Below are 13,360 nucleotides of genomic sequence, written 5' to 3'. Positions count from 1 at the left end.
CACACACACCATACACACACATCACCATGGAGATGGGAGGCAAAGGGAGGGGCCATGTTTTGTTTTATGCAAAAAAAAAAAATGCTGATGCTTTCCCATTATCTGTTTTTCATTATCTGTTGCTGCCTCTTTCACAGGACTATCAGACACCTTTATTACTATCTACACTTTTTCAATTGCAACGTCGTCATATTCAACTTCCTCCAGTTCAACCATCTTTTTTGTGGCCAACCTTTCCCCATGCTTTCATGACTTTAAGTTAAAAATAGATTATTTTAATGAAATCTACCCAAGGCCAGCCGTGACTCACACACGTTTGAATGACGACACCATGTCGTCTGCCTCTATACACATAACACATAGACACACATTATCACGTCATTCAAAGTTCTGTTTCTTATTTAAACCCTGCTCTGACACACAATTTATCTTCTTTTTTTAAAATTTAATTTGTACATTTCAAATTGGCATCACTCAGCAGAAGTGTGTCCAAAGTCTTTCGATTAAGGTGGTTCTGACTTATGCATGGGTGGCCTTAAGTATGATATGCACACAAACACACAAATGAATATCAGTAATATAACTTTTAACACAAGATAATACAAACACTAGCTTAATTTTTTAATGAAACAAAAAGAAGATATATGTTCAATGTCCCAATTTAAAGCACTTAAAAGATCTAATACAAATTCTTGCTTATAGTTTAACTTGCAAAAATATAGATGTTGGCCCCAACGCCTTGCCAGTTAGTTCATTGCAAGTAACACAGGGTTACTTCCCTATATGGATCTGTTTTACAAAATAGATGTGCAAGTTTTAACTTACAATTTATAGTATAAAAAATAATAATATATGCAACATTAATATAAAAAAACACACACCTAATATTAGGGTTTAACAAATGGCCAATCACAGTTTAGGATTTTTGAGGTGGCCAATCAGATTTGCTCGGTGCACATGCCACCCCTGAGGACACACCCTTGACTTCCAGCCCTCGTAAACTGTCAGATTTACAGATGTACCTCAATCATAATGACCGCCAATCATTGAAAACACATTTCCCAGGCAGATGCTGCGTATGCCAGGGCCATTACATGCATTGCAACTTAGAAAAGGATGCCACGCCTCCACCTCACCACGGGGCCTCGTATATTTCTCTGTATGCTACCAGCGTTTACCTAATTTTCTAAACAAAAACTGTCTGGTGAGGAAAGTCCAAAGTATATATTCAAAGAAGAAAAGGCAGTGACCATGTCATTTATTCTAAAACTTTAGATCTTCATTCATCTCCTCCCTCAGCCGACGGGCTTTATCTGCTTAGTCTGTTTATATCTGTTTAATATCCTGTGTGGACACAAATGCACGCACACACACACACACACACACACACACACACACACACACACACTATTTATGCAGGTCGTGTGCCTGTGTCTCATATCCTGAAGAGACACTTCTGAGTTTATTTACAGATTTACAGTAGAATATGTGTGTGTGCTTTGCATTGTAATTGTATTCCTGTGTGGTCAAACTATAAAGAAAGAATCGGGTTCAAGTCAGTTGCATTTCGGCAGTAATCAGTCTTATTTCCTAAAATTAGTTAAAGCTGTGACTTGACTTTGTTTGAATTTTCAATATTAAATGATTGTGTGTCTTTGTAGTAATGTTTTAACAGTGATGTGTGTATTCTCATCCACTTATTTACAAAAAAAAAGGACAGCCTTAAGCCTGATTTAAACTTGAACAGGACACTGGGGGTAAAACTATGTGGTCATCACACTCCCTACTTCTGTTTATTACAGGCTACGTAGACACACAATGGCACACAGTTAGTGCTCACATCAATCTTTTATTGTGTCGGCAGAGTCAGTCTTCAGCAGAGATAGGCAACAGTTTATGAACTCAGCACAAATTAAAGGGACTTCTTTACCTGAGTTTTATGGGGTAATCTATTAAACACACACACACGCACAGAAAGAGAGGGACCAGTACAAGATACAAATAAAAAGTGAATGATAGAGAAGGCAGCTTACCTTGAGAAAATATTCTTTTCTTTTTTCTTTCTGGTCTCCATCGCTTTCAATCAGCTTTGGTGTGTTTCTCAAGCTCTGTCTGTCTTTTTGTTCTGTCCTTCGTACATCTTCACGTCATGACATATATGTGGCTGTTCACAAAAGTCTAACCACTCACTGTGTTAAAAGGCTCCTGGCCTTGATGAAAGTTTCTTACATGAAAAAAAATGCTGCACAATTTGTTCCCAGAGTAATTATCTATTGTTACTGTAGGGGAAAAAACAGTCAAACTAAGTTTAAGGTGAAAACAGAGAGACAAATGAAGACAAGCTTTAAATGTCTTTTTTTTATTTTAATGAAAACAATATAGTATTGGAGCTATTGTAGAATTACTGATTCATTCTTAAAAAAAAAAGGTTCGTGGGGTTAGTTAAATACAAATAAATACTTTTTTCAAGATATAAAAACTTGTTATTTGTACAAGATTTAGTAGATTCACCACATTTTTTAAAGGAGTATGGCAAACTCAAAATAAAAGAACAAACACAAAACACACTTTTGTAACAATTTAAAGATAAACTGAGCAAGAAAACAACACTGGGGTTCATTGGTACATTATATGTTTAAACATTCACAGTACTCCACCTTCCCACTAACAAGCCCCTTTGTGTTAGCACTACTTTACTTCACACATCTTCTTCCACCGCCGTACTGTATGCAGATGATGCATGCATCACCATAACCATCAAACATGTACATGCATGACCTCAACCCAAGGTTATTGGTCTATAAACCAAATCTGTTATCGCACACACAGCTGCACTATCGCACTCGTACGCTCTATTTTAACCCCTGCGATAACATCATCCCTGCACAGGTTTAAAAGTGGGCTAAGCTGAACAGGTCGAACAAGGTTCAAGGACCTTGTTTAAACACACTGATACTCAAACACACAGGCACACTGTGACACATAGAGAGGTGGGCTTATTCAACATCTGCCTCTCAGGGCTAAATCCACCCCCAGCCAGGTGCAGGAGGACAAAGAGCTGACAGGATCTCATTACAAAGAACAGAGATGTCCAGCAAACTCTCATTTTCTCCATTTCTGTTTCACCCACTGAGTATCCATTTCCCAATTGTCTCCTGTTTCTCTCCTCTGGTTAAATGTCAGCTTTTATTTTGTGTTCTTTATCCCCTGTCTCATCGAGGTAGAAAAACACGTTAATGCACCGTAAATACAGACCTGTGAGATTCGATGGAGATTTAACCAGCAAGCTAAAAAAAAAAAGGAAAACTGGAAAATCACTTCGCTGTGCTGTAAATAGGCCATAAATAAATGATGCAGCGAGATTTTCAACTGGGGGAATGGTTGGAGTGCAAGGGGAACACGACAAGTCAGACAGAAATGAAATTTTACAGCTGAGAAAATACAAAGTGTGTGCGTTCTAATTCCCATCAGAGGGAACTTATTGCTATGCAGATCCAATTGATTTAGCAGGTAGTCAAACATTCACCTACTGTAACTCCACGAGACTAACATCGCAGCATCACCTCAGCTCAGCTGTGTAATGTGATGTTGTAAAGCATGAACATGTATCACTGTGTGAGTTGGCCTTTGGGGCCTCATCAGAACTAGAAACCAAATGACTTTTGTGTCCAAGAGTCCAGGAAGGAACACTTCAGGGGAGTCCTTGAGGTGAGGGACAACACTTTTTGTTCCTATTTATTCTCATGCAACATTAAGCTCTATCTGAGATAGATTCACGTTTCCAAGCTTCTAATAACACCAACATTTAGTTCAGAAAACAGTTCAGAAAAATGTGTGAAATGTTTGGTTTGAAACTACTTTGAACGGTTTGTCTCGGAGCTGGGGATATTAGTTTGTGGAGAAACAACCGCAGCAGTTTTAAAGTCAGGAGAAAGAATTTACATAGCTTATATTTCATAAATTGAACAAAAATCAGGGGTAATAGAGTGTAATGGAAGCTCTTTTCCTCTGAATTGACTCCAGATCCAGTCCCGCTGTTGCTTCCCCATCATGGACGGCAGACTCACTAATCTAATAAACCAGTGAATTCAACCGTTTCATTGGATTATACAGCAGGAAATGATTAACATATTGGGACATGGGGTCAAGTGACAGGAGTGTGCAGGAAACATCCCCTTTTCTCGTACTACCGGTGCAAGTGTGTGTGTGTTTAGGTGTGTGTGTGTGTGTGTGTGTGTGTGTGTGTGTGTGTGTGTAATATAAAGCTAGGAAAGCCGTTTGTGAGTGAGTCACAAAGTTCTTGGAAGAACAGAAACACCACAGGGTGAACTTAGATCGAATCAGTCTTGAAATGGCCTCCATTTAAAGCAAAACCAGATGAGCGGGATCATCTTACATTGATTGAGACATGACTGTGTGAGTGTGTGCCCAACAAATGTGTGTATATCTCAATGATCTCTGCACACAAATATTGCTTTTTTTGGATAAAAAAATGTTTTTTGAGCTCCTTTTTTATTCAGGAATGAAAGTATTTAAAAACACACATTAAGACTTTAACAGACTGCACACACATGTGACTTGTCCAGTAACGTGTGTGCTCAAATTATGCACGTACATTCCTCCTTTGAACACCCATGAGATGCTGGACAAATCTAAAATGTTGGTTAGTGAAATCCCAAAAGCTTCCAGGTCAGGAATATTTGCGGTGAATACCTTTCCATAAAATGAAGTTCAGTTCAAACCAATTACTGCTGCTAAGTAAGCAACTCAAGGAACAGTCAGCCAGGAGAGTACATCCCCCCAGATTTTAGCTGACCTCTTGGCTGAAAGGTCAATGCAGGCTGAGGAATGTATTGAGAGGGGGAGAAACCAAGAACAGAAGCAACCGGTGATGTGTGTGTGTGTGTGTGTGTGTGTGTGTGTGTGTGTGTGTGTGTGCATGTGTGTGTGTCGCGGTTAGGATTTTACTAGAATAACATCTCTATTTTTCGATCTTTTAGACGCTGGACCAAGCAGCTGCATGATATACATCGTAAAAACAACGACACACAACAGAAGCCCAGCCAATATAACCATATATACACTTCAAGCACCCTCAAAAAATCCAACACACAAAAAACTGCACAATTACATGCTCCCTCACTCTCATGATCCTCCAAATAGATTTACACTCTCACACCTAAAATACTCTTCTACACTTGACACGTAAATGGACATTTAAAAAACATTAAAATACACTTGTGTGGCAGTGATACCCTTGAACACACACACAAACCCACAGGACACACACAGTAAGATAAAGCCTGCCAACTTCAGATGCTATCAGCACTGCTGAGTGTCGCACACACTGTGCAGACAAAGGAGCATTATTGGGCCGCAGCAGAAGTCTGGAACTCGTGACTTCTTATCAGGTTCACAGTATAATTTACTGGATTATGTTGAAATTGTTGGCTCAATTATTTTTGTCTTTGTGTAAGATCTGCGAAGGGAAACTTGGAGAACACAATCACACCTTTGAAATCAAGTGTTTGATTGTAGACCTTCACATTTTAGGCTCATGTGTTCTGCTGGGTTCTGTGGTTCAGCTGTGGGAACAGAAATGTGTTCATTCAGTCATATAATGTGTTATTTTTGAGATTGACAATTCAAATAATTGAAATTAAAGTCATATTTAGTGGTTAGAGGAATTTTAGTGTAAGATCCTTTGGGGATTTCAGTTCAGTAAGTCAATACGGTGTCCTCACAGATGGCAAGAAAGTGCACGAGTGAGGTGATTTATCTTTATATACAATGGGTATTGCTTTCTTAGCTGCTACTGTTCATTGGTTTCATTGTTCTGCAGACTTTGCAGCGGTTACAGAGCGAGCACATTGATTTTCAGTGAGAATATCTCTGCGCTCGTGTGTAGTCAGACTGCTGAATGTGCACATACCTGCTGGCCTCCACATTGTGATTTCTCTGTCCGATAAGAACGTGGTTAGTTTATTTAAACCATGGTAGGAAGTTCAATTTCATTACTGTGAAGAAAACACAACTCAGCAGCCCCATGAAAAAAAACTCTTGGTGCGTACTGGAGCTCAGAGATGTTTGCTATTCACACAGACATGCACAGAGGAGCTCTGCTTGACACCAAGAGAAGAGAGGTGCTGTTATAGCTGTTAATTGCTACAAGAAAAAAACATACTCATTTTAGGGGGGGGGGGAATAATAAAAACCTATGTTCAGTATATTTCTTTAATAATCCAAGAGTTTTAATATTTTTTAAAAGAAAAGAATGAATAAATTTGGAGACATTTCTGTTCAAGGTTAATGCGACCTGTGTGTTTCCCAGTCAGTGTTCCTGAGTGGGATTAATTAAGGAGTGCAACATCAGGGTGCAGAGCCAGTGGGGAGAGTCAGAAATATTCAATTCACTCACATTGGCTTAATATTGTGTTCACTCTATAACACGTAACGTTATAATACACAAGCTCCAAAACATTGAGCACATCAGAGTTTGAGTTATCCAGTAAGTGTGTGATATATTTATTATTTTTCCTCATTTTAGTGAAAGGCTCAATGTGTGTGACATTTTACACAGAAATATAGCAGAAATCCAGTTTATCCTCTGAAAATAACTCTCTGGCTGTCTACAATGAGGGTGTCACCCAAGTCCCGCTGTCTGTGATGTTTTCTGAGCCGTATCAACGCCGTGTTTACATGGATCCCCTTGCTCCCCGGCTCATGCCCTTGCATATGAAAGCTGTTTAAGTGAGGGACTAGAGAAAAGAAGACTAACACACTGTACATGATGGTAATTTTGTGTAAATTTACATGAAATGTGAAGCTACGAGCAAACTAAAGAGCGCTACCATTAGCCTGCTAGCACAACAATGCAGCTTGAGTTATTTTGGTTTCAGGCTGGTGCTCAAGGGTGGCTTCTACTTGATTAAAAAATGTGCATATTCTTCCTTTAATAAGTACAAATCCTCAACCCTGAGATCTTTGGAGCCCACCCCTATAGGAGAGTATGGACACCAGGTTGGGAACCAAAGAATAAGAGTCATATTTCTGTTGCATTGAAAATTCAAATATTCAAATTCTTTAGAGCTGTTTAGTTTGTCCCTTTGTCCCTCCTGCCATTGCACATTACAATCCAAGAAAATGAAAACATTAAAAAGAAGCTCAAAAGATGAGAGGAATGACTATGGCACAAAATAACACAAACTATGTTTGCAGTATTCGAAGAACACTGTAAAGCAGAGAATTAAAAAAGTAGAATGACTCTTCTGAATATTATTGCTAATAACTTCTTGTTCAACCTTGCTAATATTTTCATATTTAGGCCTCCATTTGAATCTACATATGTCATTATGTAAATCTTGTTCTGATTATTATTAATTATAATGTTGCATCACTAATATGAAACCAACTGTATGGGTGTGTAGTGCAACAAGGACATCGCTCAGTATTAACACAAAAGTTGTGCAATTCACATTAAACTAAATGCAGCTGCTGCACGCTCGAGGGAGTAAACAAGTAGTAAAATCCATGTACTGTTATAGGTATGACTGAGTGAGAGCAGCAGGGATTTGAAGAGATGGTAAATTTGATGGGACAGCAGAACAGATGGGATGGATCTGATTTGCCAAATGGTTTTGTTTTTTCTGGAGAGAGTGAGAGTGTGGTTTAAACACAGGGTTAACTACTGAGGGAGTAAGTGAGAGGGTAAAAGAGAAAGAGAAAGAATTTTGAGGGAAGTTATTGTTGACAGTCTTCTGAGTCTGAAGGGAGTTTTTTTTTCACTTTTTTTCACTTTATCTGATGATTAAAACAAGATATAGATCTAGATCCAATGCACATCAGAATACCACCCACACATATCAATTTTACTGGAATGACTCAGACACTGGATGTGTCTGAGCAACTAGTCAATCAACTTAAAGAACATTTCTTAAGAAGTGTTTGTGCATGTTTGGGAGTTACGGTGAATATGAGTGTTCACAGGCAGGGGTTCATTCCTTACATTTTTTTTTTTAAAGCCGCCAGACATCGGGTACGAAGAGAGGATGGACCAGGAGAAAGATTTTTTTTTAAAGTAGCGGGATGGGGAACATCATAACAAGGAAAGAGACACTGAGGCCAAAGTAAGCAGGACCACTCACCCACTTGTGAATTCTGTGTGTTTGTCTGTGCGCTCTGTCCCATGTGGGTCCTGTGCACAGTAGTGAAAAACATGTTTTGAGTTCAAGTGCTATGTTCATAGGGATGAGCGCACACACACGAACACAGACATGAGCACACACACCTAGCTCCACAAACATCGCTAGAGGATCCAGCTCCACAAACACAATCCCAGAAACGCCCGGCATGGAATGATCTCTGCGCTCCAAATCCTGACTCACTGCAACGTTATGTTCTTCAAAACAGAAACTGTTCTTCATGGTCGTAATCGTTCATAACCCAGCATGCTTCTGGATTACACTTTTTATTTGTTGGTCGCTTTAAGCTGCTTTAATACATTTTGTTCTATTTACAAGTGATCAAATTACTTTGTGGAAATTGACAAGAATCCTGGAGCCTTTTACTGCTTTTATGTCTCATTGTTTTTTTTGTTTTTTAATATTTATTCCTCTTTATGGTATCAAAAAGCAAACAAGACCATCAGGGACAAGATCAATTCTTCCATACATTGATATTTTCCCCTGCTGTCTTCAGAGGTAATTGAAAGCCACAGAGTCACAGAAGCAGATTCATCAAGAATTGCACATCGGTTATTTAAAATATAACATTCAACTTGAAAGTTCCTCATCTTTAATTTATCAATGTCAATAAACGTAACTAAGCATCTAGCATGAGGCAGTGTATCTGTGGATGAAAAGTGAAAGAGAGCTAAACCATAACTTGAACTTCATGATTAACAGCTTGTCTCCTTCACCAAGAAAATAAACATTAATTAACATTGCAAGCTCCTAAAATGATGTTAAGAATGGTCATCATACAGTTAGCTCAAAACCCCAAAAGCTTCTTTTTACCTGCCTTTGTTTTTTGTTTCGATGAGTGCAGTACACGAAGCTGCAACCTCTTTAAACAGAAATGACGTGTAACCTCAAGGTTTGTTTTTATCTTAGCACATATAGATGTTACACAAATTAATGTTAACGTCTACCCTTTCAGATGCAAATTGGGTAAGATGGTTCACCCTATAGGGTTTAAACGCAGCAGATGGCATGTGGACATTAGTGCAACAATCCTTTTCAATTTAAGTATGTTAACATCTCAAGAGACATGTTTGCAACCATTTTGCACAGCATAGTTTTACAAATTTAATTAAAATGTGTTCCATGTGAAAAGCAGTGTGTTCCCAGAGGACATCAGTCTTCTTTTAGAAAGGCAGAAAGACCCTTGACATCTTCTCATCATTCTCAATCACGCTCTCACATCTCAGAGCTCTCTTTGATTCTACTGTCTAGGTCTCTCTAAATGTCTTACATTGTCTGCAAAGGGGTCTTCTCACACACTGTTAAATTCAGTGGATGCTTTGTTGGCAGGCTGAGAACTGAGAACTCCAAAAACTTCTGTCAGAAAGGAAGATAATGTAACTGTTCTTATAAGGGAGTCATGACCATAAAACACTCTTCTACTTTTGAATTAATAGATTCTGCATTCGCCTCCTTTGAAATATTCTTGCTCTTTATACTTCCTTCCTTTTTAATCATTTTACAAAGACAGCTATGATCATTACTAGAAGAAAAAGAATTCCTTTCCTTTTTTAAATAATAGCAAGTCGACCTAATATTAATAGCTTGACCTACTGTATGGTGTCTTCATAATTTAAACTCCATTGAAGGAATTGAAACAGAAGCTGAGGACAGGGCCTCAGAAATGCAGGCATAGTTTACCTAAGATAACCCATATCTTATTTATGGGATGTGTGTGCTCAGATTAAAGTGTGGGGATCTGATTTGTAAGACTCTCAAGTCTTACAAAATTAAGTAAACTTAACACACATCCCTATTTTAAACCAACTCCTTTGGCTAATTATGTAGCTGACTTTAGCTAGCTTGTTACAGCTGATCTGTTACATTATAATCGGTTTTCAACAGTCTTGTCGTAGAGGGAATATTAATAAATATATTATTTTATAAAATAATAAAATAGGCCCATACCTACTGACCGTATACATGAGCTAATGTTATATAATATATTCTCTATTTTTTCGTTAGCTAAACCTTATCTTTAAAAAGTGAAAATCTTAACAGATCATAAAGCTGATATTTTTAACAAACAGCATTTTCAATGAACTCATCGAGCTAATTTTAGGGGAGCAGAACTCTTGCTAGCTAGCATGTTGCTAGCCAGCCGACAGCTTTATCTGCCCCGAACCAAGATTAATTGTTTCTTGTTCAGCATCACTTCATTGTTTAAGGGTTGTGTTAGCAAACCCCCAGTTTCCGTTTTGGTTACGTACACTTCTCTGCTAAGCTATTTCCTTCTTAATGTCCATGCACTGAGTTAATGCTACTTGAGTGAGCTAACGCTAATGACACTGTTTTACACAGTTTTGGACTGGGTTACTTGTGGTTGATTCGCAGTCCTCATCGGCCAAGTGACCAAGCTTAGTCTACTGTTTGGCTAAAGAAGTGTAATGTTTTTTGCTACATCTAACATGAATACATATTTAATAAAGCCATCACCACCATTTTTACATTTGTAAGTATCTAGCTTTTAACACTGCCTCTTTAGTGAATGTATTCCTGTCTCCTGTATCTGCACAAGTACCAATCCCTAATCTATGTGTGTTTTTTCTGTCTGATCTCTGTTGGACTAGTTCTTCCGGAGTGTGGGAAAAAGGATGAAATGTGATCAGGATCAGAAGACTGACCTGCCGATAAGTGAGTGTGTGGGTGTGTTTGTGTCTTAGATGGTTAAAAACAACCTCCATGGTGTTTATTATTGAACATGGAGAGGGAGAGGCTGCTTAATGACCTCATGTTCACACAGAGACACACATTCGTACTTATGTTTATTATTGGATGCAGATAGACTGGCAGCTTAACAATAGAGGGAGCAGGGGCCGCTTCCCAATCAACATGTAACCTCCAGCTTTCCCATCACAGCATTGAATGGAGACATTAGCATGCTAGTGACTGTGTGCAAACAATACAAAGCACAAGTGGCAGTGTGGCTTCATGATCAATAATGCTTCTTCCTTTCTCATTTGGAGAAACATGCTCTGCAAAACCAACCCCTCCGTTTGTGTCTGTCTCTGTTTTCATGGTTTCCAGGTTTGTTTTCTTTGACAGAGACACGAGGAAATGGTTCCAAAGAAGAAAAAAGGAAGGAAGGAGGCAAGGAAATCACTTTTTTTCATTTTTTGACATAGGTATGCATGTTGTTTTTTTTAATTTTTGGCATAGGTATGCATGTCGTTTTTTCCAATTTTATGAGATAGGTATGCATGTCGTTTTTTTTAATTTTTTGACATAGGTACGCATGTCGTTTTTTTCATTTTTTGACAGGAGTATGCATGTCGTTTTTTTTATTTTTCGACATATGTATGCATGTTGTTTATTCCAATTTTACGACATGGGTATGCATGTTGTTTTTTTTTATTTTTCGGCATAGGTATGTATGTCGTTTTTTCTAATTTTCGACATAGGTATGCATGTCGTTTTTTCCAATTTTACAACATAGGTATGCATGTTGGGTTTTTTTATTATTCGGCATAGGTAGGTATGTCGTTTTTTCCAATTTTACGACATAGGTATGCATGTTGTTTTTTTTTATTTTTCGGCATAGGTATGTATGTCGTTTTTTCCAATTTTATGAGATAGGTATGCATGTCGCTTTTTTCATTTTTTGACAGGAGTATGCATGTCGGTTTTTTTATTTTTCGACATATGTATGCATGTTGTTTATTCCAATTTTACGACATGGGTATGCATGTTGTTTTTTTTTATTTTTCGGCATAGGTATGCATGTCGTTTTTTCCAATTTTACAACATAGGTATGCATGTTGGGTTTTTTTTATTATTCGGCATAGGTAGGTATGTCGTTTTTTCCAATTTTACGACATAGGTATGCATGTTGGTTTTTTTCATTTTTTGACATAGGTATGCATGTCGTTTTTTCTAATTTTCGACATAGGTATGCATGTCGTTTTTTTCATTTTTTGACATATGTATGCATGTCGTTTTTTTCATTTTTCAACATAGGTATGCATGTCGTTTTTTCCAATTTTCGACATAGTTATGCATGTCGTTTTTTCCAATTTTCGACATAGGTATGCATGTCGTTTTTTTCATTTTTCGACAGGGGTATGCATGTCGGTTTTTTTTTTCATTTTTTGACGTAGGTATGCATGTTTTTTTCATTTTTCGACATAGGTATTTATGTTGTTTTTTTCATTTTTTGACAGGGGTATGCATGTCGTTTTTTTATATTTCAACTTAGGTATGCATGTCGTTTTTTCAAATTTTCGACATAGGTATGCATGTGGTTTTTTTCATTTTTCGACATAGGTAGGTATGTTGTTTTTTCCAATTTTCGACATAGGTATGCATGTCGTTTTTTTTCTTTTTTTTCGACATAGGTATGTATGTCGTTTTTTTCATTTTTTTCGACATAGGTATGTATGTGGTTCTTTTCATTTTTCGACAGAGATATGCATGCCAATTTTTTAATTTTTCGACATCGGTATTTATGTCGTATTTTTTATTTTTTGACATAGGTATGTATGTCGTTTTTTCGAATTTTATGACATAGGTATGCATGCCGTTTTTTGTTTTTTTTTCAGCATAGGTATGTATGTCGTTTTTTCCAATTTTCGACATAGGTATGCGTGTCGTTTTTTTCATTTTTCCAATTTTCTTCTCTTTTTTTTTTTTCCAATTTTCGACATAGGTATGCATGTCGTTTTTTAAATTTTTTGACATAGGTATGCATGTCGTTTTTTTCAATTTTCGACATAGGTATTTACGTCGTTTTTTTTAATTTTTTGACAGGGGTATGCATGTCGTTTTTTTTTTTTTCGACATAGGTATGCATGTCGTTTTTTTCCAATTTTACAACATAGGTGTGCATGTTGTTTTTTGTGATTTTTCGGCATAGGTATGTATGTCATTTTCTTCCAATTTTCGACATTGGTATGCATGTCGTTTTCTTCATTTTTCAACATAGGTATGTATGTCGCTTTTTCCAATTTTACGACATAGGTATGCATGTCGTTTTTCCAATTTTCGACATAGGTATGCATGTTTTTTTTCATTTTTCGTTGTTTTTTCCAATTTTCGACATAGGTATGCATGTCGTTTTTTTTCTTTTTTTTCGACATAGGTATGTATGTCGTTTTTTTCATTTTTCTACATAGATATGCATG

Source organism: Symphodus melops (genome assembly GCF_947650265.1).
Source record: "Symphodus melops genome assembly, chromosome: 19".
In the NCBI taxonomy this organism is placed as follows: Eukaryota; Metazoa; Chordata; class Actinopteri; order Labriformes; family Labridae; genus Symphodus; species Symphodus melops.
Note: the sequence above shows the minus strand (reverse complement) of the source record.